This window comes from Sus scrofa, chromosome 4, assembly GCF_000003025.6.
Source record: "Sus scrofa isolate TJ Tabasco breed Duroc chromosome 4, Sscrofa11.1, whole genome shotgun sequence".
Taxonomy (NCBI): domain Eukaryota; kingdom Metazoa; phylum Chordata; class Mammalia; order Artiodactyla; family Suidae; genus Sus; species Sus scrofa.
The window spans coordinates 36,137,356-36,157,417 of NC_010446.5; the positions used below are offsets into that span (position 1 = coordinate 36,137,356).

The 20,062-nt window shown below is 42.7% G+C and overlaps 1 protein-coding gene across 1 annotated transcript in view; it reads left to right on the forward strand.

Annotated features, from left to right (window-relative positions):
• PABPC1 (poly(A) binding protein cytoplasmic 1) overlaps window positions 289–20,062 on the forward strand; it is a 90,432-nt gene continuing 70,658 nt past the window's right edge. The window contains exon 1 of the mRNA XM_001927747.4: window positions 289–470. The gene's annotated coding sequence lies outside the window, so the exon portion shown is untranslated. The remainder of the gene's footprint in view (window positions 471–20,062) is intronic.

The following is a 20,062-nucleotide window of genomic DNA, read 5'->3' on the forward strand; positions in this document are numbered from 1 at the left end:
GCTGGTTGACTCGGAAGAGGCAGGAGCCTTGGCAAGGCAGCAATAACATGCACACAGAGACACACACATACACTTCTTTAATGCCCTGAAACAGGTTTTTTTTGTTTTGTTTTGTTTTGTTTTTTAACTTCAGTTAGAATGACAAACCTTTAGTTCTAGAGCGAGACTGAGGCCGTTGACGGGAAATCATTCTATTTCTCTGCTCTTGAGTTAGCAGGTGCCCACGTGACAGGGTTCGCATCAGCAGAGGAGAGGACTGACGAGCGTCTCGAACACCAGGGCCAGTGACGTGGTGAAGAGAGACCTGATCTAAGGAAAGAGGAAGCAGCTCCAGAGAACCAGCAGCACGGGTGGAAGCAGCAGTGGGAAACCCCAGCTGCTCCGCGGAAAGCCGAGGCTGGCGCTCCGTTCATCGGAGCAGAAGTGGCATCACAGAAAGCACATGAGGTTGGATAAAACAGAAGGACAAGGTATTTGCTTTGCGAGAACAGGAAAGTCACACACCCTGCCCCTCCCCTCCGCAGACGCGACTGGAGTTTGGTTTCACTTTCCTAACCTCTTTGAGAAGGCGTTCCCATATGCGCTCTAGCCTATTAATTTATAAGAAAATTGATCTCATTCCCAGTGGAAATGAATTTGTCAGCCATCACGGGTTTCTCAGGTGAACGTGGAGCAGGGCAGGTCTGAGTACCCTCCCTCCTGCCTCGGGAACACAGGTTTGGAGTCAAGCCGAGGTTCAGACGTGACTTCGGGTGAGCACAGTCCGTCTCAGTCCAAAGGCGGGCTCCATCACCCTCAGTGTGACCTTGGGGAGGCTCTGCATAGATGGAAACCTCAGTTTTCTCACCTGTATAATGGGGCTATAATATTCTGTATCCTTTTTAGCCATTCTGAAACCCAAAAGGCTCTGAAAAACAGATTTTTTTTTTAAGCTTGCAGGTAATTCATGTGATGGCAAAACTTGAACTAATGTGAGCCTTTATATAGGTTTATTTAGTCCATTAAGCCATGATTATCCATATGTTTGCTGCAGAAATATTAATATTGATGATGGATGGGTGTTACGGGGGTGTTGTGAATAATCCAGCACAAGCAGATTCATCTCTCATAAAAATGAACAACTCTCAGAGTTCCCATCATGGCTCAGTAGGTTAAGAACCTGACTAGTAAATATCCATGAGGATGTGGGTTCGGTCCCTGGCCTCTCTCAGTGGGTAAAGGATCTGGCATTGCCGTGAGCTGTGGTGTAGGTGGCAAACACTGCTCAGATCCCGAGTTGCTGTGGCTGTGGTGTCGACTGGCAGGTGTAGCTCTGATTCAACCCCTAGCTTGGGAACTTCCCTATTGTCACGATGTGGCCGTGAAAAGAAAAAATATATATAAACAACTTAGACTTCTGAAGCTTACTAAGGATCTGACTGGGATCTGGGTAAGGGACTGGGACCTGTTCCTTTGGGGTTGTTGGAAGTACTCCGGGAAATAACACGTGTCAGGTGCTTGTAGCAATGCCTTGCACTTTGTAAAAGCTCAAGAAATACAAACTAGAATTGATTATTTTAAAACATTCAGATTAGGAGCCATCTGCTCCTGTTGCTGTTACTCTGGAATTCACCCAGGGGAGCCATCAAACTCTGAAGCTCTGACTCCCCTTCCACCAGCTCTGTCATTGAGGAGCCCATGCTTTTGGGGGAAAGGACCTCCCCAGAGGGCTACGCACATGTTCCTGCAGGCCCGGTGGAGTTGAGACCCCAAGCCTGAAGCCAAGAAAGAAATGCCAAAGGCACAGTGTTTGAGGATCACAGGAAATGCAAGAAGAGCTGAACCTGGACAGAGTCCCTCTGAAAAGTGGGGACGCCTGATGAAAGGAGGCTGGACTTTGGAGCCAGAGAGACCTCAGTTCTAGTCCTGCCCTCCTAGTGATGGAAACTTCTGGGTCTCAGTTTCTTCATGAGGAAAGTGGGCCAATGGTACTTACCCGAAGGCTTCATCGTGATGGAAAAGCATTTGGTACATGGAAGGGGCTCAGCAAAGGAATGGCAGACAGACACATGCACACATAATTATACTGGTGACAAGAAAACCAAGGTTACTCCCAGGTATGGTTCTGTCTTGCCCTAAATGCCTCTGCCGAGGAAGAGCCTTATGTTTCCTTCAAAAGTGAGGCTAAGAGGCCAGGCAGAGGGGCTTCTCTGTCGGTGAGGGTTCTAAGCCTGCGGTGGTGGGAGGCGAGCCCCGGTTCTTCTCTCCTGACAAGACAGTGCCCCATGTGCCTTTGGGGACCTCTGACCCTGTAGGACAGCCTTGTACAAGGTCAGGCTGGAAACTGCCAGGTGACTTGTGGACACAGGGATGATCAATAGGGCTCATTCACCCCTGAATGCAACTTTGGCTGGATTACCAAGTCCCGGGTTGACTCCTTATAAAGGGATTAATTATCAAGTGTACTTGGAAGAAGAGGGGGTTGTTTTCTGTCGTTCAAAGTGAATCCCTTCATAAAGGAGACCTTTCACCCAAATAATCACCTTGTCCTCCCATGCCCAAAGGACTGGCACAAGAGTAAACAGATATTCATTACGGAGGTGGCCTTGAGATTACCCCCAGCCAATGCTTCGTGTCTGCAGTTAGAGACTTTGACCTTGGTAATCATATTTCCTTCCAATCTGAGCCGTAGGACTTGAGAAATGTCAGGTATGAGATACGATCAACCTCCTGGCTTCCCTCAGCCCTCCTTTCCTCTTTCCTGCCCATCTTGGCTGAAGGGGAGGCTCTTCCCCCTTTCCCACCCTCTTGGATGTCATGGGTTTGGCCCCTCGTTCCAGGTGCGTCATGGCAGCATTGGAGGTACCTGCCCCCCAAGCCCAGCAGGAAGAGACTTCCTGGACCATCCTTTCAATGGTGCCCCCACCAACTCACTCACATCTCTTCAGAGCCTTGGCTCAAGAGCCATGTCAGCCTTGTGGTTAGGGCACCAACAAAGCCAGGGCAGCAGAGGAAGGGATGGAGAATAGACATGAAAGTGAGAAAGGGGGATTTCTTAGAACTGCTTTGACATTTGATTAATTTCTTAAAGCATCGAAGTATAAAATATTCATGGGTATAAATAAATATCCATCCTAGCATAAATAACTAAAGAAATGTAGAAGGAGGAGTTCCCACTGTGGCACAGCAGAAATGAATCCTACTAGTATCTAGGAGGATTCGGGTTTGATCTCTGGCCTCGCCCAGTGGGTTGTCGATCTGGTGTTGCCGTGAGCTGTGGCGTGGGTTGCAGATGTGGCTCAGGTCCCACGTGGATGTGGCTGTGGTGTAGGCCAGCAGCTGTCGCTCCAATTCAACCCCTAGCCTGGGTACTTGCATATGCCGTGGGTACAGCACTTTAAAAAAAAAAAAAAAAAGGAAAGAAAAAAAGGAAAGGAAGAAAGAGAGAAAAGAAATGTAGGAGAAAGGAGAGCTAGTCCTTACAAAAGAATTCCACTTAATAATTGCAGAAAAAATGAAGAAACTAGAAAATCACCATTAGAACACCACGGTAATAACTGCTGCAGGCAAGATACTGTGATGGGTGCTAAATTTAGCAAGCAAAAGTTTGGAGAGAAATAGGATATTTGCATAGTCTTAAAGTGTTTCTTCAATCACACTTAATAATTACCAAGAGAAAAATAGCAACTTTACAGTGGAGAAATCCAGCAGACGTGAGCCTACCCAAGTGATCGAGGCTCATGTCACCAGTGTTAAGACACACTGACTGTATACCCCAGGAATATTTTGCCCCAAGAATGATATTCTTGCCAAAAATGCATGATTTCATGGAGTTCCCGTCATGGCGCAGTTGTTAACGAATCCGACTAGGAATCATGAGGTGGCCGGTTCGATCCCTGGCCTCGCTCAGTGGGTTAAGGATCTGGCATTGCCTTGAGTTGTGGTGTAGGTCAAAGACATGTCTCGGATCTGGCATTGCTGTATCTGTGGTGTAGGCTGGCGGCTACAGCTCTGATTCGACCCCTAGCCTGGAAACCCCCATATGCCATAGGTGCGGCCCCAAAAAGCAAAAAAACAAAGACAAAAACAAAAACAAAAAACCCCACAAAAGTTAGATAAGATAATATATGCTACAGCATGAGTGGACTTTGGAAAAAGTGAGATAAGCCAGGCATAAAAGGACAAATACCGCATGATTCCACTTAGATGAAGTGCCTAAAACAGACAAATTCATAGCAGCAGGAGATAGAATAGTGGTCATGAAGACTAGAGGTTGGGGGCTAATGAGGAGCTATTGTTTAATGGGTAGAGATTTTCTCTTGAGATGATGAAAAAGTTCTAGCCATTGTTTAACGGTGCAGAGTTTCTGTTGAGATGATGAACCGTGATAATTCACACAACGTTATGAATGTGCTTAATGCCACTGAATTGCACACTGAAAAATGTAAGGGGGTCAATTTTACATTTGGGTGGATCTTACCGCAATTAAAAATGCTAAGAAAATGAAAAGAATAGATGCCATGATTAAAAACTCCTATAAAGCCTCAGCCCACAGTGGACCCAGATACCATTAGTTTCCTCCTTCACTAAAATTTTAGAAAATAGAATTATTACCCAGTTGTTCCATGTGATTTTTTTGGCCACCACGTAAGGTTTTTATAATTAACCACATTCTCAACCTCAGCTATGGCCTGCCTGGTTTTCAACATTTCTTTTTTATTCTAAGGCAGTGTTAAGATTGAAAGATGATTTTTTAAAAAAACACGAGGCTTACATGTCCTGGAAGAGCATTTCTGTTGAGCATTGAGGATGCAACTGAAGCGGATCACACAGTTCGCAGTGCTGTTCCGAGGAAGCCATGGCTCCAGGTGCAGCTTTACAACTATGCTTGCACATAACCCAGTCCTGTTGATGAGTTAAATCTTGTTCCTCCCCAGGTGTGCCTCTTCCCCGTGGCACCGCCACTGCTGCTGTCCCTCTCATCACCTCCCATCGAGGACCCCTGAGCTACCTGGGTGATCATTTCATACCTATGGCCCCAGCCTGGATTTGGCATTGCTGTGACAACTGTAGCTGAACTTGAGAATCACTCTTAGAGCTCGTATTGTCAAGACATCTACGGGTGCTGAGTGTGTGGCCAAATTCTGCTAAGATGCTGACACACGGCTGACCTTTCATCACCCTTATCACTCAACCCTTGTTTTGTGATGAGGTTCCCTGCTGCCTGATGAGACTTTGTGCTTAGGCTTTTGTTAAATGAGGATGATGTGCAGGGTTCTGGCCTTGGATGCCCAGGCGAGACGCAGTCTTGCAAAACATTTCTTTTTTATGGTTTTCTGTGACGGAACATTGCGTTGTTCCACATCTTAGCTTTGGTTTTGTAATCACCGATTATATAATGAATTCTGGTTCCATGCCGGCGAAATCTGTCTGAGCTGTTAAAGACACAGGAGAGAGGGGAACTGCTTTAGAAGACACAGAGATGGAGATGCCGTGTTGGTAGGACCCAGGGCCTCCTCCATCCCTGCTAATCTGAAAGATCAGTCTACAAGGGGATGGCAAGTGCCTCAGCTTATCGCCTTCACTTTTGCACAGAGTAGCAGATCCTCCTTCTGAAGTTTGCAATTTTGTAAAACATCAGCTACCTCTAGTGGGGCTCACTCTATCTGCCTCCCTCATCTTTGAGTGCTTGAAAGTCTATGTCCTTAACTTCAAGATGTGGGTTTCCAGAGAACACACACATGTCCCAGGTACATTTCAATTGCAGATAAACAAGGAATACCTATTTTAGCATAAGTATGTCCCATGCAATACTTGGGACATACTAATGCTTAAAAAAAAGCATTCATTATTTGTCTGAAATTCAAATGCAACCAGGCAGCCTCTTATTTTTGCTTGCTAAATCTGGCAACCCTGCTCAAGATCAAACTCTTGTCATTGTCCTTTCCTCTGGGTCTGTCCTTGTGGGACTCCAATAATTCATTCTGCCAAGAAGCCTGAGACAGAATGAGGCAAAGGAAAAATCTTAATCACACTTGGCTTTTTGTTCTTATCTAGCTCTGAGTGTCACAGACATGCATTAAATTCATAAATAAATTAAAACCTTTCATTTGGACAGCTGAAGCTTAGTTCATTTTTATCCTGAAACTTTAGCAAGATTGGATTCCATTGTAGAGACGGATGGTGTAAAAAGAAAAGACTGATCAAGGGACCTGGTCCCTCATCGCAGGCTGAGTGGCTGTGGCATGGAGTGACCACGGTAGGGAGTGACCATGGTATAACATTCTCTTTAATTTCTCTTTGGAAACTTAAAGTGTTTGATTAAACAACCCCTAAGATCCCTTCCAGGGCTAATAATTCTATAGTTCTGGTTTCAAAAGTTCTGAAACTTCCAAGATGTATTACTGAAAAATCACAGTATTTGATTAAAAAAATTAATGCTGTTTTTTTTTAATTCTTAATTTCCATTATTTTATTTTTGTTTTTGTCTTTTTTTAGGGCCGCACCCACAGCATTAAAAATTTTTTTTTTAACATTGGGTATTTTTTATTTATGTTTTTAATAAGTTGCTTACTGAATTTCTGAGAAGAGTACATATCTTGGAGTCCTGAGAACTCTTGCTATACTAAATATTTTGTGCAAATTTTTTCTTTAATTAGTATCCAGGTAAAAGATTTGCCCATCAGGATACTCTAATAGAATTTTTCACATGTCTCTCATTCTTAAATGGCTTTGGTAAAATCCAGCATTCTAAATCAGAGTTCCCACTGCAGCTCAGCAGTAACAAATCCAACTAGTATCCATGAGAGTACAGGTTTCAACCCTGGCCTTACTTGGTGGGTTAAGGATCTCTGGTGTAGGTCACAGATGCGGCTCGGGTCCTGCGTTGCTGTGGCTGTGGTGTAGCCTGGCAGCTGCAATTCCAATTCCACTCCTAGCCTGGGAACTTCCATATGCTGTATGTGCAGCCCTAAAAATAAAATTGATTAATTAAAGCTGTAACATGCTCACGTCATTAGTAGTTACTCTAAGGAGAGATCAATACATTCAGTCATGGGTAAAGGAAGATACTTATGGAAACATTCTTACTCTAGATCCGAAATGAATGCTAAGGAACAAGCACTCAGGTGAGCAGAGTCCTCATTCTTTACAAGTAGATTCAATGAACGTATTGATCACTGGACCACCCCACACACTCCTCCGGCTTCAACTTCCATTTATATGGTTCCGGCTTCCAAACGCCATCTCTACATTCCATTGCTGTCCCGAGTTTCAGAACCCAATTTCTAACTCGTCGCTAGAAATCTCCACCCAAACATCCTACATGCCACTCAGACTCAGTAAATCTAAAATAAAGTGTCCATTCCCTTCACCCCACACCCTGCTCTGTTGGTCTCTTCAAACTTGATGAATGGCATTGTTACCCACCGTCAGTATTAGCACAAGCTGGAAATCGGATCATTACCTTGACCCTGAGTCAGCGGGTTACCACGTCCACTCAGTTCTACCTCCCAAATAGCTTTTTTTTTTTTTTTTTTTTTTTTTTTTTTGTCTTTTTGCCATTTCCTGGGCCACTCCTGCGACATATGGAGGTTCCCAGGCTAGGGGTCTAATTGGAGCTGTAGCTGCCAGCCTACGCCAGAGCCACAGCAATGCGGGATCCAAGCTGCATCTGCGACCTACACCACAGCTCGCGGCAACGCTGGATCCTTAACCCATGGAGCAAGGCCAGGGATTGAACCTGAAACCTCATGGTTCCTAGTCGGATTCGTTAACTGCTGCACCATGACGAGAACTCCCCAAATAGCTCTTGCATCTATGTCCATTCCAAGAACAGTGCCTTAGTTCAAGCCCTCTCACCTGGACTGCTGCAAGGAGTCCTCTTCGGAACCCTTCCTACCCATCTGCATGGAGACAGAGTGTTCTTTCTAAAATATGGCTCAGATCGTCCTAAGCCCTCCTCTGCATATAGCCCTCCACTGCCTCGGGGAGAAGTGTCCACACTCTTTCACGTGGTAAATGTGACCTTTCAATTTCTGACGCCAGCTGATTACTCTCCCTTCCCCTCTCCCCTCAATATTCTTAACCCCCCACTGCCATTCCCCTGTCCATTATCTCCTCCCAGGCTTGCTTATACTGATCCTTTTACAGGAATAGCCTTCCTTCGTCTCCAGCTGCTGAATTCCTACTCCCCCTGCAAGACCTTTTTCCAGGGTCACCTTTGAGCAGGCTTCTTTGCCGAGTCCCCTTCCTCACTCTTCCACATGCCCAGGAAATGACCCCATGTCCTACAAGCCTCAGCACAATGTTTATATCATTCCTGTCCTGCTAACTCTTTACACAACAATTCCTTATTTTTCATCTGTTTCCTCTACAGAACTAAAAACTGTTGAAAGATGGGACCATGGTTTATTTGGCTTTGCATCCCTAGGACCTAGCGAAGGACTTAGTATAAGGCAAGTGCTCCATAAACATTATTTGGGAGAGGTGGGCTTCAGGAGGGGATAGATGAATGACATTAAAAAGAGGTGGCATTTTAAAAATTAATTAATTAGCTTTTTAGGGCTGCACCCGAGGCATATGGACGTTCCCAGGCTAGGGGTCGAATTGGAGCTACAGCTGCCAGCCTACGCCACAGCCATAGCAACGCAGGATCTGAGCTGCATCTGCGACCTACACCACAACTCACGGCAACACCGGATCCTTAACCCACTGAGTGAGGGCAGGGATTGAACCCGAATCCTCATGGATACCAGTCGGATTCATTTCTGCTGAACCAGAACGGGAATTCCCAAGAGGTAGCATTTTTAGAAAGGTATTGTGCTAAGGACTGTATCTCATTTATTTCCTGTAATGACTTTATAGAGGAAGATATGACTGTTATTTCCATTTTATAGATTAAGAAACCAAGAGTTTAAGTAACTTGCCTAAGTCCACAAATTAATAAATGGTAGAGCCTACAGGTGGCTTTTGTTCCTCCAGATCTTTTCTGTCCTCAACTATGTGGGGGTGTTAATGAGCAGCCAGAGGTCAAATAGCAAGAGGCTATCGGGGGGCACTATAAAGTGGGGATATTCTGCAGATAATCTGTTTTTCAATTATTAATAATAACTGATAATAATTAAACATGATTAAATAAATATATTTATAATTATTTATAATATATATTCTATATTTTATAATATAGAAAAAATAAATGTTATTTATTGATAATTAACAAATAAATATTATTTATTCATGATTAATACTTATTACTAAGTAAATATTATGTGAAGTCCACTTAAATTCTGGGCTTCCTGGTCTTTATTTTTACTTTTTACATATTTTATTATTATACAATATTTGTTATTAGAGAAAAATACATAAACATATTATGGTTTAAGAATAATTATGATGTGGAGGTCCCATCGTGGCACAGTGGTTAACGAATCCGACTAGGAATCATAAGGTTGAGGGTTTGATCCCTGGCCTCACTCAGTGGGTTGAGGATCCGGTGTTACCGTGAGCTGTGGTGTAGGCTGCAGATGCGGCTTGGATCCCACGTTGCTGTGGCTGTGGTGTAGGTCAGCAGCAACAGCTCTGATCCGACCCCTAGCCTGGGAACCTCCATATGCCACGGGAGTGACACTAGAAAAGGCAAAAAGACAAAAAAAAAAAAAAAAAGAAAAAGAAAAAGAATAATTATTATGTGCACAACCTCCACTCATGGCAGGAAATAGAATTACCAGGGCCTCAGAACATTGACACTCCCCCCAGCGCCCCCCAGCCCCTTATCTCACTCCCTGAGTGTTGGAGGAATTGTCACTCTGCCTTCTGTGATAATTTCTCACAAATTTCCTTGCTTTTATTTGTTACTTTGCCACCTCAATAGAGATAAAGAGATGTACATTCCAAGTTTTCTATTGCTGCTGTAACAAACTACCACAAACTGGGTGGTGTAAGATTAGCAGAAATCTACAATGGCTCTGCAGGGCTGTGTTCTGTCTAGAGGCAGGGGGAGTCTGTATCTTGCCTTGTTCGGTTCTAGAGGCCACCTGTGTTCCTTGGTGTGGTGCCCCTTCCTCCATCTTCAAAGCCAGTGTGGCATCTTCTCTCCTCCCTGCCCTTTGCTTCTGTTCTCTCTGAGGCGCTGACTCTCCCACCTTCCTCTCAATAAGGACCCTTGTGATTGCACTGGGCTCAGCTGGATAATCCAGAATAATCTCCTTATGCCAAGATTCTTAATTTAGGAGTTCCTGTTGAGGCTCAGCAGTAAACGCACCTGACTACTGTCCATGAGGATGTGGGTTCAATCCCTGGCCCTGCTCAGTGTGTTAAGGATCTGGTGTTGGCACAGCTGTGGTTTAAGTTGCAGATGCAGCTCAGATTGCTGTGGCTGTGGCGTTAGCTGGTGGCTACGTCTCCAATTCGACTCCCAGCCTGGGAACTTCCATAATGCCATGGAATGGCCCTAAAAATAAAAAAAAAAAAAGATTCTTAATAACATTTGCAAAGTTCCTTTTGCCTTGTGAGGGGACATATTCACAGGTTCCAGGGATTGGGAAATGGACATCTTTGGGGTCACCAACCGGTTTATCACAACCTCTAAATAATTTCCTTTAGTTATGTCTGTTTTTGAACTTTATAAGGAATCATATGGTATAGTTTAAAATTACCATCTCATTTATATTTTTTGTCCAAAGTAGTATGTATTGCCTTTTTTTTTTTTTTGCTTTTTAGGATCACACCTAAAGCGTATGGAAGTTCCCAGGCTAGGGGTTGAATTGGAGCTACAGCTGCCGGCCTAAACCACAGCCACAGCAATGCCAGATCCGAGCTGCGTCTGTGACCCGTACTACAGCTCACAGCACCTCCTGATCCCCGACCCACTGGATGAGGCCAGGGATCAAACCCATGCCCTCATGGATACTAGTCAGGTTTGTTTCCACTACACCACAACAGGAACTCCATGTATTGCCTTTTCTTTCCTATTTGCCTTTTGGATTGTTAAAAAAATTTTTTTTTAAATTGTAGTTCTCTGGGAGTTCCTGTCATGGCTCAGTGGAAATGAATCTGACTCGTATCCATGAGGTTGCAGGTCCCATCCCTGGCCTTGCTCAGTGAGTTAAGAATTCAGCATTGCCATGAGCTGTGGTATAGGTCTCAAATGCAGCTTGGATCTGGCATTGCTGTGGCTGTTGTGTAGGCCAGCAGCTACAGCTCTGATTGGACCCCTAGCCTGGGAACCTCCATATGCCATGGGTGTGGCCCTAAAAAGACCAAAAAAAAAGTTCTTTGGTGGCTCAGTGGGTTTAGCATCTGGCATTGTCACTGCCATGACTTTGGTTACTGATGCAGCATGAATTTGATACCTGGCCCAGGAAATTCTGCATGCTGTGAGTGTAGCCAAAAAATAATGATAATTAAATAAATAAACAACAACAGCAACAACAATAACAACAACAACAACAACAAAATAATTAAATAAATAAAATAACTCTGTTCTTTTCCTTCCTCTGGTATGAAAATTATATGCTCTATTTTTTAGTGGTTATTCTAGAAATCAACATGCTTCCTAAAGTCTGAAATTAATCAGTGCCTTTACCCTTCTCCCACATAATTCAAAGGCCTTAAAATATTTTAATTCCATTTACTGTTCCTGACATGTTATTATTGTCAGATATTTTAGTTCTATCTTTTTATTGTTGTAAATTTTGCCCTTCAAGACATTATAGTTGTTGTTTCTAAGTTAATGTTCACTTAGATGTATCCATATATTTATCATTTTCTTTGCTTTTTCTTTTGTCTTCCATCCTAAATTTTCCTAGAGCGATCACTTTTATTTTTTTAAGGGCTGCTCCTGCAGCATGTGGAAGTTCCCTAGTTAGGGGTAGAATAGGAGCTGCAGCCACATCTTTGACCTACACTGCAGCTTGCAGCAATGCTGGATCCTTAACCCACTGAGCAAGGCCAGGGATCGAACCTGCATCCTCAGGGAGACTATGTCAGGTTCTTAACCCACTGAGCTGCAATAGAAGCTCCCACTTTTATTTTACCTAAAAGAAAGTTCTTAAATCAGAATGTGCTGGTGGCAAATACTCTTAGCTTTGTTCTGTCTAAAAATAACTTTATTTTTACCTTATTCTTTAAAGATCCTTTTGCCAGGTGTAGAATTCTAGGTTGCCAGTTATTGAAGCTTATAAATCAGAGGCTTTTATAAGTAATCAGTATTGACAGTTTCATTCTACTGGCTTCTTCTTTCCTTTGTTACTTCCTTTGTTACCATTGAGAATTCAGCTATTGTCTGGTTGCCACTATTTTGAAGATCATTCTTTTTTCTGGTTAATTTTAACATCTTATTTGTCTTTGGTTTCTTAAAGTTTCACAATGATTCCAGGTAAAAATTTCTTTCTACTTATCATTCTCGCATGTATAGACTAATATCTTCGATCAAGTCTGAAAAATTCTTAACCATTATCTCTTCAAATATTATCTTTTTTTGTTTGTTTTTTGTTTTTACTCTACCCTGAATAATTTCTTCTGATATATATTTCACTTCTCCAAATTTCTCTTCAGTTGTGTCTAAACTACCTAAACATATCTATTGAGTTTTTATTTAGGTTATTGTATTTTTTTTTTTGTCTTTTTGCCATTTCTAGGGCCACTCCCATGGCATATGGAGGTTCCTAGGCTAGGGGTCTAATCAGAGCTGTAGCCACCGGCCTATGCCAGAACCACAGCAACACGGGATCCAAGCCACGTCTGCAACCTACACCACAGCTCAGGGTAACGCCGGATCCTTAACCCACTGAGCAAGGCCAGGGATTGAACCCACAACCTTGTGGTTCCTAGTTGGATTCATTAACCACTGAGCCACAACGGGAACTCCAGGTTATTGTATTTTTTATGTTGAGACATTCTATTTGGTGCTTTCTAAAATCTGCTGAATCACTTTTTATCATTTCCTTTTCTGTACATATATTTTCTATCTTTTTCTTTGAATTTAGTAAGTGTGATTGTGTTTATAGATCATCTAGTAATTTCAAAAATCTAAAGTCTTTGGAGGTCTCTTTTTTATAGTTCTTCTTTTTTTTTTTTTTTTTTCAGGGCTGCACCTGCAGCATGTGGAGGTTCCCAGGGTAGGGGTCCAGTCGGAGCTACAGCAACCAGCCTACACCACAGCCACAGCAACGCCATATCTCAGCCTCGTCTGTGACCTACACCGCAGCTCACAGCAACACTGGATCCTTAACCCACTGAGTGAGGCCAGGGATCGAACCTGCAACCTCATGACTCCTAGTTGGATTCATTTCCACTGTGCCACGATGGGAACTCCCTAGTTTTTATTCTTCATGGCTTTTGTCCTGGCAGACTTAGCTGTTTTTGACTGTATGCTGTTTATTGTCCTTGAAATTTTATTTGGATAGATCCTTTGAAGCCTAGGATGACACTAATTTTCTCCAGAGAGAACATTCATTTGCCTCTGCTGGGCACAAAGGGCCACTTTAAACTAAATTAACAACTTCAGAGGGTTTAATAGTATTATGGTTTCCTTTTCTCTTTGTTTTAATTTTTTTCATCATCAAACTGATATGAGTTTGGAAGTTGTGAAGGTACCAACTTTTAGTTATAACTTCTCAGAGCAGTTCCTACTTTTTATCACCTGACCTGCTCTGCTCATCTACAGGGTACCTTTTCCTATAATCTCCTGGGCTTGAGGGAGGAGGCACATTTACTTTTGTTTCACCTTTGCCCTGAGGGTTTTACCCATATTCACGAGGGGAGGAATCTACTCTGGGCTTTGATTCTGTCCTCCTTGTCCTGAGAAGCCTTGAGAACCAAAGTTCAAGTTTGTCTAAATTGGCAAATGTCCTTAGTTCAAAAATAGCTTTAGGGTGCCACTTAGCTTTCAGAGACTTTGTTTCCCTTTGATTTGGGGTCTTTTTTTTTTTTTAATAGTATGCCAGATCTTTGATGTTTTTAAGAAGTTATAAAAATTTTTGGTTGTTTTCTAAGCTGGTGGATAGTGCAGCAAGACTCTCTTGAGCTTTCGTAGAATGTTGGGCACAATGCCTCCATTGTGCCTTTTCTTGACCTTTTTTTTTTTTTTTTTGACCATTTTTGGACAGATTTTTATAGTCCTGCCCACTCTACTTGCGGGGTTGTCAGATGCCATTCCTGGTTCTTATAATGAACTTGCCTTTCAAAATGCCTGTTTTCTTTCAAGTTATTCCTTCTTAGGGTTTATGGGCTAGAAAATCAGAGGATGAGGTTGCTCTGAATTGTGTATAAAATAAGAGTTAACCAACTTTCAATGAGGACTATAGATGTTGAACAAAGTACATTAAATAAGGTGGCAACCCTCTTGCCATCTAATTGGACTATGCAGAGTCATTTTATTTACTTTTACTCTTGGATTCTTGGGTGGTTGAATTTGATGGAAAAGTAATTTATGGATAAAGTGTTGCAATTATAAAATAATTTAGCAGTGGTTAGAAAATTAAGTTTTTGGGGAAATCATTTTCTAGAAAATTTCACATATGCTCCTGAAAATTTTTATGCAGTTCAAATTTTTTGTTTGCGAGAAAGAGGCAGAGATGGAGAAGGTCTGGATTTACTTTAGAGCAGCCCCATTTTGTGTATATAGATACACAAAAGAGGTCAAAATGGGACAGTCAAGATTGTTAACTGATAGATAATAATCAGGGTTCAAAAGGTGCATGGAGGAGTTCCCGTCATGGCTCAGTGGTTAACGAATCCGACTAGGAACCATGAGGTTGCGGGTTCGATCTCTGGCCTTGCTCAGTGGGTTAAGGATCCAGCGTTGCCGTGAGCTGTGGTGTAGGTTGCAGATGTGGCTTGGATCCCATGTTGCTGTGGCTGTGGCATAGGCAAGCGGCTACAGCTCTGATTAGACCCCTAGCCTGGGAACCTCCATATGCCACCTAGACCCCAGAAAAGGCAAAAAGACAAAAAAAAAAAAAAAGTGCATGGGGAAGGGGAGGTGAATGGTGTAGGGGAAAGAAATATTCTCCAGATCATGCAGCTTTTATCTCCCTTTCAGCACAAATGATGCCTTCCCTGGCTCCTGATGTGTATTAGGAGACATAGCCCTCAACTTACATATTGGTTTTGGATCCCACTGAAACGTGGGCCCTGCCTCTGTGGTATAGGAGAATCATTACTTGAGAGATTTCAAACTTGCCTGATTATGAGATGAGATGCTGAGTTTCAGCATCATTCTCATTATTGTATGGTTAGTATCATTCTAGAGTCATCTCAAAAGCTGGAAAACCCAGATACCTGCTTATTGCAAGATGCTGGCTACTCCATATCCAGTGTAATTCCTTGTGTTTTCCCCTTAGTATTTATGATACAACTTGACGTTTCGAGTACTTTGCATTTGTAAGCTATTTTCTTTTCTTATTCCACAAATGGAGTTAACCACTACACTTTAGTAGGAGAAGAGGACTTAGGATTTTTTTTAGAATTGGCAAGTAGTTTTGCATGCCAAGTCTGGTAGATTGGATGGAAAGCTGTGTTCTGAAGAATATTGAAACTGCTACCGAGTTCAGGAGGAAAGAGCTCTGAGATGGATTAGCAATGTCTGCTCCAGCATAAGACGGAAAGTACGGTATAATCATGGAATATTTGTTATTCCTGGTTTAAGTCAACAATACTGAATATCGAACAGTGTGCAAAGTGTAGGCTTCTGTTCGTTTTGTATTGTTTTTGTTTTAAATAATACGTTATTCCTTTATTTAATAAGTGGCAAACGCATGAACAAATAGTTAAAGTCTAGTGTGGAATATGCAGTCATCAAAGCATATTAAGTTCCAGAAGGTCAGAGAGGAAGAAGGAGGTTGGGCACATCAGGGAAGGGTCTAGGAGAAGGCCAGACTTAGCAATTTCAGAAGGCTGGAAGGCCTGATTCTACTCCTTCCCACCACAACCATTTTCAAATGGCAGACCGCCAGGATATGAGCAGTTTCTGGACAGATTTCCTATAGGCCTTCTACTAAATAGTCCACACAGCTCTCTTCTCTATTGTCTGCAGCCTTCATCTCATTATCAGTGAATCCTGGCTGAATGCCACAAGGGTTAGGATTCCACCCCTGGGTGTCTGAAGGAGCCAAAGTAGGATAGTGGAGAGAGTGCTCCAGTGGGCTCGAGCTTATAAACCACACATGCTCATGACAGGGGTGGCCCATAACCAAGAACAATTATTATTTTTTTGACCATTCCTGTGGCATGCAGAATTTCCTGGGCCAAGGATCGATCCCAAGCCCCAGTGGTGAAAACACCAAGTCCTTAACTGCTAGGCCACCAGGGAACTCCCAAGAACAATTATTTTATTTATTTTTATTAAAGTATAGTTGATTTGCAGTGTTGTGCCAATTTCTGCTGTACAGCGTAGTCACCCAGTCTTATAAACATATACGTTCTTTTTCTCATACTATCTTCCATCATGTTCTATCCCAAGAGATTGAATATAGTTCCCTATGCTGTACAGTAGGACTTCATTTTTTTATCCATTCTAAATGTAATAGCTTGCATCTAGTAACCCCAAACTCCCAGTCTATCCCATTCCATCCCCCTTCCTCCTTGGCAACCACAAGTCTGTTCTCTTTGTCTGTGAGTCTGTTTCTGTTTTGTGGGTGGGTTCATTTGTGCCATATTTTAGATTCCACATATAAGTGATATTATATGGTATTTGTCTTTCTGACTTCACTTAATATGAGAATCTTTAGTTGGATCCGGTTGCTGCAAATGCCATTATTTCATTCTTTTTTATGGCTGAGTAGTATTCTGTTGTATAAATGTACCACATCTTTTTTTTTCTTTTTCTTTTTAGGCTACACCCGCAACATAGGGAAGTTCCCAGGCTAGGGGTTGAATCAGAGCTGCAGCTGCAGGCCTACACCACAGCCACAGGAACGCAGGGATCCAAGCCGCATCTGCAACCTATACCACAGCTCACAGCAATGCCGAATCCTTAACCCACTGAGTGAGGCCAGAGATCAAACCCGGATCCTCATGGATACTAGTAAGGTTGGTTACCCCTGAGCCACAATGGGAACTCCCCTACCACATCTTAATCCAATCATCTGTTGATGGACATTAAGGTTGTTTCCATGTCTTGGCTATTGTGAATAGTGCTGCTATGAACATAGGGGTGTATGTGTCTTTTTTCTTTTTTTTTGTCTTTTTGTCTTTTGAGGGCCACACCCGAAGCATATGGAGGTTCCCAGGCTAGGGGTCGAATTGGAGCTTTTGCCACCAGCCTACGCCAGAGCCACAGCAACAGTGGATCTGAGCTGCATCTGTGACCTACACCACAGCTCATGACAACGCTGCATCCTTAACCCACTGAGCGAGGCCAGGGAGCGAACCCGCAACCTCATGGTTTCTAGTCAGATTCATTTCTGCCGCGCCACGATGGGAACTCCACATGCATCTTTTTGAATTGAAGTTTTGTCCAGATATATGCCCAGAAGTGGGATTGCCAAGAACAATTATTTTTAAAAGGCATAAGCCTTGGAGTTCCTGCTGTGGTACAGTGGATTGAGAACCTGACTGCAGCAACTTGGGTCACTGCACTGGGGCAGATTCAATCCCTGGTCAGACGCAGTAGATTAAAGGATCTGGTGTTGCCTCAGCTGTGGCCTGGATTCCACCCCTGGTCCAGGAACTTCTTTATGCCATGATTGTAGTCATAAGAAAAAAAAAAAAAGGCATAAGCTTTGTGAGTAATGTCAGGAAGGTCAAAATCTAGAATAATCCAAGATTTATGAAAAATACTACACTAAAGGCTATTGATAACCTATGTTTGTACCAAAACAACCAACCAAGTAAGACTATGATCAGTTTTGGGGGAGACTTGCTAATATGTATAGTGCTAACATATATAAGAACATTAGAAGAAAAAAAATCATAATTACCAAATTACTTCCCATCATTTCCTCTATAAAAGGTGTTTCTCATAGGCGGTACATCAAACTCCCCTAGAGTGTTAGTAAAAATACATATTCCCAGGCCTCATTTCAGGGCTACTAAGACTAAACCTCTGGAAGTAGGTTAGGGGTGTGTATTTTTAACAGCTCTTCCTCCTCCAAGTGATTCAGGCGTCTCTAAAGATTTAAAACCCCTACTCTTAAGGACAGAATGACAGTGGTTTTAAGGAAATGAAGTCCAAGATAAATGAGAAGATGGTGAGAGTACCAGCTGCTTCAAATACATTTAATTCTGCAACTCCTATGAAATACATCCAGGATAATAAAATAACTTGCAGATGTGATCATACAGACATCAACATCAGTCTTTTTTTTTTTTTTTTTTTTTTTTTGTCTTTTTGTCTATTTAGGGCCGCACCCATGGCATATGGAGGTTCCCAGACTTGGGGTAAAATCAGAGCTGTAGCTGCCTGCCTACATCACAGCTACTGCAACTTGGGATCTGAGCTACACCACAGCTCATGGCAACGCTGTGATCCTTAACCCACTGAGCAAGGCCAGGGATCGAACCTGCCACCTCATGGTTCCTAGTTGGATTCGTTAACCACTGTGCCACGACAGGAACTCCATCATCAACATCAGTCTTTAAGAAATCATGAGAATGGCGTGATTACTAGAGGCCTAGAGATAGGCAAATATTGGTTACCGTTACATGGCAAAAGGAGGGATTTGATAAAGTATAGAATTATCAGTTTTGTATGGATTCCTAGCAAAACTTTGGAAAGGGCTAAGCCATAGTGTTCATAAGCACTTAAAAGTGGCGTGTTGATCATTAACAGTCAGCCTGGAGTCGCCACAAATAAATCTATATGTATCTTTTATTTTAAGCTGCATCAAACTCTGGTTAAAATAGTCATGTTGTAAATTATAACTAAAAAACTACATATGCTAAACTGATCTCATTTTTTGGTAAGTTTGTTAGAATAGTCAAATGATGGAGTTTGTTTATGTTGTGTTTTTCTTAGGCATTTGACAAGGTGTCATGATATGTATTAAACAAGATGAAGAACTCTGAGAAAATTGATAGGACATTTTTTTTTTTGCCTTTTTTTTTTTCCCTTGGGCTGCTCCTGCAGCATATGGAGGTTCCCAGGCTAGAGGTCCAATCGGAGCTGTAGCCACCGGCCTACACCAGAGCCACAGCAATGCCAGAACCTTAACACACTGAACAAGGGCAGGGATCGAACCCACAACCTTATGGTTCCCACTTGGATTTGTTAACCACTGCGCCACGATGGGAACTCCTTGATAAGACAATATTAATATTTATTGAGAGCCTACTTTATGGTGGGAACTCTGCTAAGCCTTTTGTGAGTACTAACTTGTTTTAAAATATACCCATCCCTGGGAGTTCCCGTCATCATTCAGCAGAAACGAATCTGACTAGTATCCTTGGGACACAGGTTCAATACCTGGCTTCTCTCAGTGGATTAAAGATCCAGTGTTGCCATGAGCTGTGGTGTAGGCCGCAGGCACGGTCAGATCTAGTGTTACAGTGGCTGTGGTGTAGGCTGGTGGCTACAGCTCCAATTGGACCCCTAGCCTGCGAACCTCCATATGCCTCAGGTGCGGCCCTAATAATACAAAAGAAAAAAAAAGAAAAAGAAAAAGACTAGATCCTTAACTCACTGTGAGAGCCCAGGGATCGAACCCAAATCCTCATTGATGCTAGTCGGGTTCATTAACCACTGAGCCACAATAGGAACTCCAAAAACACCCAGCTTAAGCACATAAGACAAAATGCAATAACATAGGAGATTAATTGGATGTATTGATATAGTCTACTATAGATTAGTTCAAAGAGATAGGTATCCAATGACAACAAAATGACCTTATGTAGTTCTTGGTCTAACTGGCTCCCTGACCCACACCCCTCCAAAGCTGAAGGTAGTATGTTCCATCTATTTCTTTCTTTTTTTTTTTTTTTTTTTTTTTTTTTGTCTTTTTGCCTTTTCTAGGGCCGCTCCTGTGGCATATGGAGGTTCCTAGGCTAGGGGTCGAATCGGAGCTGTAGCTACCGGCCTATGCCAGAGCCACAGCAATGTGGGATCCAAGCCACATCTGCAACCTACACCACAGCTCATGGCAAT